This window comes from Sorex fumeus, unplaced genomic scaffold (genome assembly GCF_029834395.1).
Source record: "Sorex fumeus unplaced genomic scaffold, SorFum_2.1 ptg000051l, whole genome shotgun sequence".
NCBI lineage: Eukaryota > Metazoa > Chordata > Mammalia > Eulipotyphla > Soricidae > Sorex > Sorex fumeus.
Window position 1 is genome coordinate 24,927,932 of NW_026606108.1, and position 13,883 is coordinate 24,941,814.

Consider the following 13,883-nt stretch of genomic DNA (forward strand, 5'->3'; position numbering starts at 1 on the left):
ATCTGGAGGTATTTCTGCCAAAAGCCACTGGGTTTAGAGATTTTCTCCTGAGTCTCTGGGATCATGTCCGTTGAGAAGCTTGATCAGGAACCAGAGAGGCCATTCGTGGGTGATGACTTGGGGTCTCATTGGGACGGGGAGGACAGGCCCAGCTCCACCCCCATCCCCTGAGGCCCAACAAGTTTTGTCAGTTCGGGCCCAGACCTGACTGGCTCCACCCCCATCGCGTGAGGCCCTGTGTGTCTCATCACTGCGGGCCCAAACCTGACTGTCCAGTGGCCTCTGGAGGATGGTGTCCACCGGGCCGCAGGGGGAACAGGCCAAGGCACAAAACCTATTCCCACCTGGGTTGGCCCAGCACCGATAACCTACTGCAGGGACCAGATGCATTTCTGCCAAAAGCTGCTGGATTTTGAGATTTGTTTCTGAGTCTCTGGGATCATGGCCATTAAGCAGTTCAATCAGAAACCAGAGAGGCCATGCTTCCAATTATATAGCTGAGCCGGAGGTGGTTTGTGGGTGTGTTTCCCACATACGTAACTTTTGGCCGTTTACTTTCTTGGTAAACTTTGCCCCAAGTTTTTGGGGTCTGGCCAAAGGCACAGCAGCAATTTTGGGGTATCTGGAAGTCTGAAGGCGCCGTCAGGCTGCTGATGCACTCGCCTCACAGGTACAGATTGACCTGCTGGCGGCACCATACCCCCACCCATGCCATTTCTTAAAGACATAGATCAAACACTCTTAAAATTCATATGGAATAATAACCCCTCTCCCACCCCTGAATAGCCAAAGCAATCCTAGGGAAAAAAGAAGATGGGAATCTTCTCTTCCCTCAACTTCAAACTACTAAAAAGCCACAGTGGTAAAACTGAGCGGTACAGGAATAGGGACAGACCATCAGATCAATGAACAGAATTGAAAGTCTAGAAACAGATCCTCAGTTATGTGGATAATTAATCTTCAGTATGGGAGGGAAAAAAAGTATGAAGCGGAGCAAGGAAATCTTCGACAAACGGTGATGGGAAAATTGGTCAGTCACAGTTTAAGAAAGATGCAGGCCTCATCTAACACTATGCACAAAAGTAAAATCAGGGGTAGGAGAGATAGTAGAGTGTATAGGATGTTTGTCTAGCACATAGTCAACCTGATTTTGATTCCTGGCACCCCATATGGTTCCCAGGCTCTGCCAGGAGAGATTCTTGAGCTCAGAGTCAGGATTAAGCTCTGAGCACCACTAAGTGTAGCCCAAGAGCCAACCTTCTCCCCAACCCCTACAAAAAAAGAAGCTGCAGAGATAATACAGTAGAGAAGACACTTGCCTTGCACACAGTACTCCATATCGTCCCCCAAGCCCTACCAGGAGTGATCCCTGAGAGCAGAGCCAGAAAAACCCTGAACACTACCAGGTATGACCCAAAACAAAACAAAAAATCAACTCAAAATGGATTAAAGATCTCAATATCATACCTAAATCTATAAATTATTTTGAAGATAACATAGGTAGAATATGCCATGACATTGAAGCAAGAAGTATCTTTAATGACTCAATACCACTGATCAAGCAAAAAGAAGCAAAGATAAACAAACCTACATCAAACAAAGGAGCTTCTGCAAAACAAAAGAAATGAGGACCGTAATTAAAAGACATCCCACAGACTGGGAGAGTATATTTCCTACCACTCATCTGATAAAGGGTTAACATCCAAGATATATAAAGCATTGGCAAAACTTTACAAGAAAAAAAATCCCAATCCCATCAAAATATGAAATGGGAGGGAGAGATGAAGAGATACTTCCTTAAAGAAGACATACAGATGGCCAAGAGATATATGGGGGAAACATGCTCTTATCAACAGGGAAATGCAAATCAAAACAATCAAATCAAAATGCGGAATCATCTCACATCGGTGAGAATAGCATGTATCACAAAGAGCAAAAACAAGCATTACTGATGTGGATGTGGGGGAAAAGAGACCTTATTTGCTGCTGCTGGGATTGTCAACTGGTCCAGCCTTTTGGGCAAACAAGAGCGACACAAAACACTAGGAATTGAGCCTCTAGATGACTCAGCAATTCCACATCTTGGCATCTTACCCAAAATCTCTCTTCAGAAAAGATATTTGCACTCCTGTGTTCACTGCAGCACTGTTCCAATAGTCAAAGTCTGGAAACACCCCAATGTCCAAGAACAGATGATTAGATAAAGAAGCTATGGCACATATGCACAATGGAATATGACTCAGTTCTAAGAAGAGACGAAATCGTTCAATTCGTTGCTGGATGGATGGATCTGGAGAATATCGTGCTGATTGAATTTAGTCAGAATGATCTCTTCCATATGTGGGATATAAAGAAACAGCCAGGAAGTAACAAATGCCCAAAGGCAACAGAAATGGTTTTTCAGTAGGCAATTTAGCACAGGGGAGGGGTAAGAAGGGCAGGGGCAACTGGGACAGTGGTAAAGAGAAGGGGATACTTTAGGGGAGGGTGTCATGCTTTGTGTTATGCATGAAACCTTATCATGAATAGTATTGTAAACCACAGTGCCTAAAATTAAAAAAAGATAGAAAACCATGACTCCAAACTAAACGAGACAGATTTGTGTCTATGAATTAATGCACCTAGATACTTTACATTTAGAAAAACCACACATCTGGCCTTTTGTGTCTTACTTCTTTTAGCACAAATCCTGGGGCGGGAGCAGGTAAGGCGCTTTTGCCTTGCACATGGTCAACCCAGGTTTGATCTCTGGAACCCCATGTGACCCCCTGAGCGCCATCAGGAGTAAAGTCTGAGCACAGAACCAGGAATAAGTCTTGAGCATCATCAGATATGACCCCCAAACAAAAACAAAAAGTGCACAGTCCCGGAGAGCAGGGGTGCAAATGTCACAGCTAAAGGAATGCAAAACTCTGTGAGCACTGTATCCAAGTATACAGTCACTGTGTTCTGGTGTGCAAGCCCAGTTGGGTGCCATGATCAGGTGTGCACGCAATCCCTGTCATTACAATGTCAGTCACAACAACCAAGGGAATGGGAAACAGAAGGAAATCTTTTTTTTTCCCTTTAAGTTTAATTTCTACTATTCCAAAAACTGCATGCAAACCTATTTTTTAATTAGAACATAATCAGGAAGCTACACTTTTTTTTTTGAAGACTCAGAGAGGTGTAGGCAAATGTACTGAACCCTTCGTGGATGTGGTATTATTTGATACAATTCTGTTATGTTCCTTTCAAAGACCCAGAGCTACGGGAGGGTGTGGCTTCCTAGCCAGGACTTAACTCTCCTGTACTTGGCCGATGCTTCTGCCTTTTCCCCAATAATGTTCTCTGCATAGCCCAGATATCCTAAAGCAGTGAAAGGTTGAGGATTAAGCCTCTTTGTAGCTTAGAAATGGCTTTAAAGTTTCCTGAGTAACAGAGACTTCTGGTTAGGTTTTATTTTGTGCTGATAGAACAAATAGTTCAGGATCAGAAAGAGAGGAATTGCCTGGCATGCAGCCAACCCTGGTTAAAGCCCTTCCCTGGCATGCAGCCAACTCTAGTTAAAGCATTTGCCTTGCATGTAGCTGACCCTGGTTCAAATCCCTGTACCACATATCATCCCCTAAACAGAGAGCTAGGAGTGATCCCTGAGCACCACCAGGTGTGCTCCTACTCCAGCCAATTAATTAATAAATAAATGCAGGGCCCATGCATGTGGCTCAGTGGTAGAGCATTTGCCTTGTATGAGCAAGGCTCTGAGTTCAATCTCGGACACTACAAAAACTAACTAACTAAATAAATAAATAAATCATTTTGCTTGATGCAAAATTTCCTGTGATTTTCAGGAAACATATCATTACTCTAGAAACTTCCAGTTCTTTCCTGCCCTTCCACATAACCAACCACTGTCTCTCCATGGATCCCCCAATCCTGCCCCCAAGGGTCCATGGAAGCAGCAGGGGAAAAAAACAATTATGGGAAAAGCCTTCTGACAAAGGTATTTCTGGCAGAAATGAATGGGTAAGAATTCTATTATTATTGTTTTTTTTCCCCCCCTTCCCAATCTAGGACAGACCTATCTATTGTTTTGGTTAGGGCCATTGCTTAGTTTCACAAGAAATCCGTCAGCCTCTTCCCCAGTTCTTTTGAGAACAGGGTTCCAGGATTATGGCTGTGTGTAATCATGCATCTTTGGCTCACAGTGTCATCCTGCCAATGGCTCTGCGGGGCCCTTGGGGGGAAGCAGTGTGAGTGCTGGCAAGAGGACAGAAGCCCTGGTAGCAGCCCTGGGTTGGGATCCAGCTCCAGCCCTGGCCTTCCAGTGAGATTATGAGCTCGTTTCTGGACTTCCCTCAAGCAAGTATTTATTTCCACCCCGTAACAAAGCAACTTCAAATCTGGCAGGATTGAAACGATAACCATTTCAAGCCAGGAACATAGCTCAGCTGTCACGGGCGCAAGGGACTTAAATCTGAACTCTGGCACTATACCGTAAGGCTCCCTGAGCACTGTGAGATGAAGCTCCTGCGCACTGGGGTGGCCCTTGTGGTCCTGGCACCTGGGGTACCAAGCAGTATCGCACCCTCAGTCCCAGCACTGAACTGTCTGCACTGAATGGCCAAGTCTGTCGCAGGCCCTCTGACTTCTGCTTGAGAGGGCTCCCCAAAATTAAAAAAATAGGAATCAGATAGTATGGGGGTCTAGGCACGTGCCTTCGGTCCATGAGCACCACCAGGAGGGACCCCCTGAGCAAGCTCTGAGTATCACTGGGTATGGTTCAACGCAACCCCCACCCCATCCCAGCTGGATGACTCAATAGACTGAGTGCATGCTTTACATGCAAGAGGCCCTCGTTTATACCCAGCACCTCATGGTTCCCTGAGCACTGTAAGGAGTGATCCCCGAGCATGGAGCCAGGAACAGCCTTGGGGCACCACTAGGTATGCATCACACCCCCCACCCACAATGAATAAATAAACAAAACATTTCATTTCCTAATGGCTCCGCCCACACTGATGAGGCTGTTGGGCGGTTCTTCAGTTGCTTCCCTTGGATTCAGACATGCAGATAAATTCACGTAGAAGTTGGAAAGGGGCAGCCCGCACTAAGACAGAATCACCCTGGAATGTGTGTGGGGCACTTCTCTTCTTCCCCACTCAATCCATCACCACACCCCCCTCCCACCCCAGCCCACTCCCATCTCCCCAAGTCAGCGTGGGCTTGCGCGTGCAGGGAGCTCTGGGGTAAGCAGCCGTGCCAAAGAACAGCAGACGCTGGGGGGCAAGCACTTCTCAAACCTCAGCTCACATGTGCAATGTCTCCCTTGGCCAGAGCAAGCCAAGCCCGCATTTTAAGCAGGAGAGAAACAAATACTACTTCTTGGCTGCAAGAAAAGCCAAGTCTCCCGAGGGGGTGGGGGGAGGTGGAGAAAGCATGCGTCAAGGAGTGGGAGGAATTCCTGGCGCGATTTTGCAAACAAACTCTTCTTTCTCTATGAAATGGGACACTGGTTTATGGACTAAAACCTCATTGTGAAAGCTGAACTGTCCCCCTCTTCTTGGTTAACTGGATCCCAGAATGCAGAAGTGGAAAAAGAGTGGGGCAGGGGAATTTGAATCTCAAGGAGGGTTCTGAAGGCTCAGCTGAGGGCTGAGGTGGTATTTCTCTTGGCCAACCCTGGCGGACTTTTCGTGACAGTGGTCACTTCGAATGAGATGATCGGGATCCATGTAGGAATCACTTTGATGGGGGATACTGAGAAAGACGCTGGGGACTATGAGAGGGAGGTCAAGGTTGGCACAGAGAGCTGCCAGGATGGGTGTTATGGCGACACCAAGGGCACCCCTAGGTCTCCATGTAGTCCTTCTGTGAAGAATCTGGAAGTCCAGTGAGGGCGAAGGAAAGTCCTAGACCTGGCTGTGGTACAGGACTGATTTCTTCTCAGGCAATGACGCTCTCCTATGCAGGGGCTTCTTTTTAAGGGTTGATTGCTTTGGGGGGGAAGGGGGTTGGGCCACATTTGGTGGTGTTCATAGCTAACTCCTGGTTCTGTAAACAGGAATCACTCTTGAAATATTCAGGGTGGGGTGGTGTCCAGATTGACGAGGGTCGACTGCAGGCAAGGCAAGAGACTTAACCCCAATACTATCTCTCTGACCCCATGAGGGTTGACTTGATTTTTAAAAAGTGTCTATGAATTGGGCTGGGGATGTGGTACATATAGTAGGACACGGGCCTTGCCCAGGTCATGCCATCCCTGGCACAGCATGAACCTGGCCCCTGAACACAGAAAATTTGTGGAAAGCATATGTAAATTGACAATTTACTCCCATTTGGGGTTAAGATTTTTTTATTGCACCGAAAGGCATTTATAACCGTGGGATCCATGTGATTGAAATGAAGTCCATTCCTTTCCTTGCTCTTAATTTTTTTGGGGGAGGGGAAGGCACACCCTGTATGTTCAGGGATCGCCCTTGGCTGGGCTTGGTGGGGAGCATATTTGAAGCCTGGGATAGAACCTGGGTCAGCCACATGCAAAGTAATTGCCCTACCCTTTTATCTAATGTTATTCCTCTGACCCACCCTGGCAAGGTCTGGTGGGGAAGTAACTGAACACTAGCAAGCACACAAACCTTGTCATCCCAAGTCTCCATCCATCTCTCATCAGTCCAGGTACTCATCAACACCTGTACAAGCTTAGTTCTGACCTCTGATCTCGTCTCTCTCCCTCATCTTCTCATTCCATCTTGCTCTTCACCTACCCCACAATCCATCCTCAGATTAATACTTACAACACAGTGTGTGATGGAGAGATAGTACAGCAGGTAAGGCCTTGCACATGGCCGAACCAGGTTTGATACCCAGCATCCCATATGATCCCTGGAGCACCTACCAGGAGTGATCCCTAAGCACAGTTGGGTATAAGCCCAGAACCAAAGATAAGGCCCCAACACAACTCAGGTGCCAGGGAGATGGCTTGCAGGGCTGGAGCAGAGACTCTGCATGCAGGAGCCCTGGGTGTGAGGTGGGCACCGCATGCTTCCCTGAGCACTGCTAGGAGTTGCCTCCGGCACGTAGTAGGGAGAAGCCCTTCACCTTAAATCAGGGATGGGGCGAATGGCGCAAAGGATGAGAGGGCATGCCAGGCAGCCCCTCAGCACTGTGAGGTGACCCCACATCAAACAAACAAAAAGCCCTTGGTTCATACTCCTGATGTCTTCCTCCTTCCACCCAGGATGGAATCTGGACTCCCGAAAGGTGACCTAGGAGAGCTGGTTTCTCTCCCCTGCCCAACCTGCCGAACACCAACAGAAATGCCGCATGGCCCACAGACCTGCACTAGATCTCGGTCCTGCCCCTGCAGCATGGGAACGCACAGGCCGGCAGCCCCTCCCTCACCTGCGTCCCCTTCCTGCCTGCCCTACTCTGTCCAGCTCCCTCCAATCTTATTTCTTTCTCTTACCTGCAGGGACGACACTCCAACATCAGTCACTTCTTCTGTTCATTTTCTTGTTTATGATCTGTGTTTATCTACTAGATTACAAGTCCCCGAAAGAGAACATAGACTTTATCCCTCTTTTCTACTTTGGCCCAGGAACACAGGGCAGGGCAGGGGGACATTTGCTGCTGGACTGAATGTATCCTGGAGTCACATCAAAGTACCTCCTCCACCCTGGCTTCCAGGATTTCTGCTGTTCACCTGTGCCCTGAGGTGCAGGGTCTACCTGTCCTTGGTGTCCTCAATTCGCTGGCTATGACCTTCCTGGGGTCTTCAAGGACAGTCAGAGCGTAGTGCAGCTCTCTCCTGATTTACTTTATTAAAAAACATTTTTTTAATTATATTTTTTGGTTCTGATGTCACATTTGGGGTCTCTTCTGGCTGGTTGGGGCTTGGGCAACAGGCAACCCTGTGTAGTACCAGACATGAAACCCGGTTCAGTTGTATGCAAGGCAAGTGCCTGAGCACCGTGCTCTCTATCTTGCCTCTACTTCCATTTTATTAATGCAAGTTTACACAGAATTTCTAGACTCAGAATGAGCTGACAGACAAGCATACTTCCCGGGATATTCTCTTATATACCACTGTTCATCCAAATCGCAGTCTTAACCTATCCCATAATTATCACAAAGATAAATTTTAAACATATGAATGAATGACTGCTCTTGCTATTGACTTTTAGCTTCAGTTTCTGGGTTTTCATTCTAATATATCAGAATTTATTTGAATTGGAGTCACATAACTATGAGAGTTAGTGTGAAGGCTTTGCATGCACAAGGTGTGGGGTTCAGTCCTTGGCACTGCATGGTCCCCCAAGCACCACTGGGCATGGTCCCTGAGCAGCAAACAAGCGCCACTCCACCCCCGAACACCACCAAAGGTGGCTCAAAAACCCAAGGAAAGAGAAGATTGCCAGCACTGGCATTATGCCTTCAACACAGCCCTGGCATTAAACTCACTGTCCTGGCTGCCTGCTCAGGTTTGTACTGAATTCAAATCTGATCAAGGCACTTCCTCTGTCTCCAGTGTCAGATGGCAGTCACTCCAACAGCCTGGGAACTCTGCCCCCCACTGAGCCCGTCTCACCCACCCAGCTGGCCTGCAGCCCACGCCCCACTCTCCTTGCTGAGCACATCACTGTCAGCGTGGCTGTGGCCATGAAGGAAATGAACGCTCCTCTTCCTGCCGTCCAGCCAATCCAATCTTATCAAGTTAAAAATTATGTTGCCATTGACTATTTTCCTCTTCCTCATGCATATGTGGTCTTCCATACAACTGGCTCTACTTTCAAGGTAATTTGGTAGTGGGAGGGGACACACCCAGCGATGCTCAGGGGTTACTCCTGGCTCTGCACTCAGGAATCACTCCTGACAAGCTCAGGGGACTATATGGTTTGCTGGGGATTGAACCCACATTGGCCATGTGTAAGGCATATACTCTACCTGCTACACTCTCTCTCTAGCCCCCTAGAGTGCTTTTTTATTTTTGTCTTTGATGTGGGGCCACACCAGGGGTGCTCAGAGGCTACTCCCAGCTCCACAATCTGGGGACGAGGTAGTGTGAGGGGTTGAATCCCAGCCAATCTGTATGCAAAGCTTGAGCCTGGATTGCTGAGCTCTCTCTGGCCCTTTGTGCCTCTTACACAGAAGATGTTTCTTGGGACCACATCCCTGATTCACTGTTTCCCCTCCCGCTAAGGCTTCTGCTAGTGCCTTTCCTCTTGTAGACCTCAGGCCTCTCGTCTCCTTTGGAACATCAGTCTTCCTTTACCAGCAGCTTGTCACCTCTGCCACTGCAGAACCGGTTCTCAGACCTGCTTTTGCGTCAGAGTAACCCAAGGGGCTCATTTCAACACTGATCATGGCAGCCACACACCCATCCACTCACCCCCAGCTTCTCATTCAAACAGACTGGGCTGTGATTTGCGTTTCGAGTCAATTCTCGCTCAGAGGGTTGGATTAGGAAGCCCATTTTGAGAACTATCAACTTTGCCTTCCCATCTTATGAAAATAAAAACCTCTTCTCTGACACTAGTGGAACCCTGTTATTGAAACTATAAAGTGTGTGGGGGGCGGGGGGGTGGGCAAAGTGCTAGCCCAGGAGTTAAGGCACTTGCCTTGGCACAAGACAAGGTTTGATATCTGGCACAACTTGGCACTACCTGAGCCCTGCTAGGATTGATATCTGAGCACAGAGCCAGGAGTAAAGCTTGGGTCTGGTGCAAAAATGTAATAATGATAAAAACCAAAATGGTGGTCCAGTTTACTCTTGCCTTTCAGAGACAAATCTTTCCAGAACATGACCGAATCCCTGTACCTCCTTGCTTGCAGCTCATTCCTGGAACCATGGAAACTTCTACAGCTCACGGGGGATCTTCCTATTTCCAAAATCAAAGGTCATTTCTGAGCTACCTACATTTCTCTGAGTTATTCCGCCTCTCCATCCCACCAGGAATGTCTTTCTTAAGATGCTTTTCTTCTACTTGTTTCTAAGATACCATGTTCTACTGCTTTGCTTACTAATTGGCTGGCTGCCTCTTACTCTCTTTGCTACCCCCCACCCCATCCCCTATTCTATGCAAAATTCTAAATGCCTGAGGGCTTCAGATCTTGATTCTAGTATTTTGAAGAAAGGATAGGGGTGCCCGGGATCACTCCTGATGGGGATTGGTGGACCACTTGTGATGTCAGGGATCAAACTGCGACCCGTTGTGTGCAAAGCAGGTGACTTAACTAGCTCTGCAGCTCTCCCTAGATGTTGTCACCTAGCATCTTAGTTTTAAATACCATGGCATCCGTACTTGTATCTAATAGCCAAGACCCCTTGCCTGAACTGCAGACATGTACTTATTGGAGATCCAATACTGGACACTTTTTTAATCATCTCATAGTCTGATTTTTATCACCACAAACCTAGTCTTCTCCCAGCGATCCCTGTGGCAGGAAAGACTACAACCTCCCACAAGATGTGGAGTTCTGGAATCTGTCCCTATGTGATACCAGGGTGGCCAAGGGGACTTTGAGGACATAATTAAGCAGGGAATTTGAGATAGGAAGATTACCTGGGATTATCTGGGTGGAGCAAATATAATCATAAAGGTCTTTAAAAGAGGAAGGAGCAGATAGGTGAGGAGAGATAGTAAAAGAACCCAGAGCTAGTGATTATCCAGGCGTATCCAGTCTGATCCTTAAAAGCCAAGAACATTTCCTAGTGTGGAGAGGGCAGTGGTGTGACACAGAGAAGAGAAAGCCAACAGCCATCTTTGTTGGCTTTGAAATGCGGGGGGACATAGACTGTGAGTCAAGCAACTTGGATGGGCTTTAGGCACGAGAATGAACAGCAAGGTGGGGCCTTCTCCTGGAGAAATTTCTAGTGCTAACAACCCTTCCATGCAACCTGTGAGACCCCGTGGGCCTCTATGGTCTATACAGTCCTATGGTAAAGGCTGTGTGTGCTGTGTGACCTGCTGGGATTGTGGCGAGTTCCACAGCAGCAGTGGAAATAAATCCACTTATCCTCGAGTGCCACCCGCACCTTCCCCAGTGCTTTTTGACCATCAGTGCATGGACCCACATAGGTCTGTATTAGCCAAAGGTTGAAACCCACAGGACCAAAGAGCATGAGCATGGTCCCCAAACCCACCTGAGCCCAGAGCTGTCTTCCCTGGGATGAGTAAAGAGACACAGGCTCAGGGGGGAGTTTGGTATTTGATTCTAGAGTTCAGCATTCTCGGGCATGCTGAATGTAACAACCCAGAGGTAAGACATGCAAACTCAAAAGTACTTGTAGGGCAGAGCCTTGAGACTGTATTTAGGTACACTTGGTCTCAACTTCACTACTACTGAAAATTGAAAAATGGGTTCTTAGATTAGACAGAGCAGCGCTGTACCTCCCTCCCTCCCTCTCTCTTTTTGTTTTTTTGGGGCCACACCTGGCGGTGCTCAGGGATTACTTGTGGGTCTGTGCTCAGGAATGACTCCTGGTAGGGGGTCAGGGGACCATATGGAGTGCTGGGGAACAAGCCTAGATTGCACTGTGCAAGGCAAACTCCCTACCCACTGTCCTGTTGATCCAGCTCAGACCTAGTTTTCTGGTCATTCATTCATTCAACAAAAGTTACTGCACCATCATAATCAGCGCATGACTCAGAGGAAATCAGTGACCTAGAGAGGAGGATGAGGTCAGGCCACCATTGTGGTGACTGTTCTGTACAATTCAAGAAGGAGTCATTCACACATGGCCACAGGGAAGCCCAGGAGTCACTCCCACCCTGATTCAGCCAGTGGGATCTCTTCTTTTGGGTCATAGCAATTAGCTCCGAGAACCCATAAGAGGTGGCAAAAGGTAAAGGGAGGTATGCTAAAATTCCTAGGATAGGCAAATTCTCTTTCTGAGCTCTACCTGGAGGAGGTGAGGTGTACACAGGAGGTGAGGAACTGCCTCAGGGACATGTGAACCTCAAGAGGAGAGTGGTGAGGAGGGTGGTGCTGGATTCAGGCAGTCTGGAGGGAGGGTGCTCACCAACTGCCTGGCATGTCGCTGCCTGGCAGGTTCTATTCCTGGCATTCCATATGGTCCCCAAAGCACCACCAGAAATGATCCCTGAGCACAGAGTCAGGAGTAATCCCTGAGCATTGCTGGGTGTGGCCCCCAAACAAAATGAAACAAAAAAAGACCAGAGGAAATCAGTTGCACAAGCCTATCAAACCCTTCTTTTGGTTTAAGCCTGCTTGAGTGAGATTCCCTGCCCCAATTCTGAGTACCCGGTCAAGTTCACCCACACTATTCCCTCCCCTACATGCACTGTGGATATGTCTTCAGGAATCTCGAAGTCTCACTCCTCATATGTGAGGCCAGCTCAGGGCAGGAGGGATCCCAGGACACTCAGTGAGAGGAAAGTTCTGCTTCTAAGAGCACTGGACCTCAGAGCACAGAGATGGAGCCAACTGCAAAGACATTCCTCCTCATCCAGCTTGGTGAGGAAAAGACAGCAAAGAGAGTGGGGGCTCGGGGCCAGAGAGAGAGAGAGAGAGAGAGAGTGTCAGAGTTAAGGCACTTGCCTTGTATCCTATTGACACAGGTTCAATTCTCAGCCCTCTATATGGTCCTCTGAGCACATCCTGGAGTCATTCTGAGCACAGATCAAGAAATAGCCCCCGAGTTCTCCTAAATGCAGTCTCAAACCGCCCCACTCCAAAGAAAGAGGGGGCAGAGAGAAAGAGGTAAGATATTTGTGATTCCAACCCAGATGGGTCCTGAGCACTGCTAGTAGTCACCCCCAAGCATTGCTGGCATGGTCCCCAAGCCCCCTAAAAATGTGTTTAAAAAAAAAAAAGAAACAGATGCATTTAACATTCAAAGTTAGTTTCCTTAGCTGACTTAACACTTTCTCCTGAGATGTGAGGCTTCTTGGCTTTTTATATCCTTGGTGACACTGAGGAAAGTGCCTAGCACTTATGTGAGAGCATGGACTTCATAAAAATAGGCTTTAAAACAAGTTTTTCTTTCCTTTTGGTAAAAAATATATATAATTCATATACATAAAACATGATTTACCATCCTTTTAACCACACTTTCTTTCACTTTTTTTGCAGTGCCAAGAATCAAGTCCAGATCTCAGGTGTACAAGCCTGTGCTTTCCCGCTGAGCCACACCTCAACCCTATTTTAACAGCTCCCAAGTATGTCTTTCAGGGCCATATTCAGTGCTGTCCAAGCATCACCACTAACCATCTCCAGAACTTTCCAGTGTCCCAATGGAAATGCTCTACCCATGAAATAATAACGTGCCCATTCCACTCCCCAATCCCAGGGAATTCCAGTGGTTTTCAATCTTGTCCGTTACATGCACGGTGGCAGCCGTGCTGGGACCAGCCCTTAAAAACCTGAAAAGCATTGAGTTAGACTGTGAACACTAACTTTGCCTGTACTTTTATGATTTAATTCTTTCCTTCATGGGAGCATAAAAATGTATTTTTAAAAAATAAATAAATCTTTAATGGGGCTGTGTGATGGTTGGCATTAGAAGCATATAAATCTGTCACATACAACGTAAGAACATATTTAAATATGCATACTGTGAACATTTAAAGCCACAATGGTTAAAAATAATGTTCTCCTTTATGTGAAACATCATTCTAAATATGGGACCATGAGCATCTTAACTACAGAGTGCATTATATATGTATGTACATACATATATATCAGTGGTAAAGCATTTGTAACCTAATATTTAAAAAAAATTTTTTTTAGAAGATTACCATTTTGGGGGCTGGAGAGGTAGTACAGTGGGTGGGGTACTTGCAACCAGTTAACATGAGTTCAATCCCCAGCACCGCGCATGACCCCACTGAGTTCCACTAGGAGTGATTCCTGAGTAAGGAAAAAGTCCTGGGAACCTC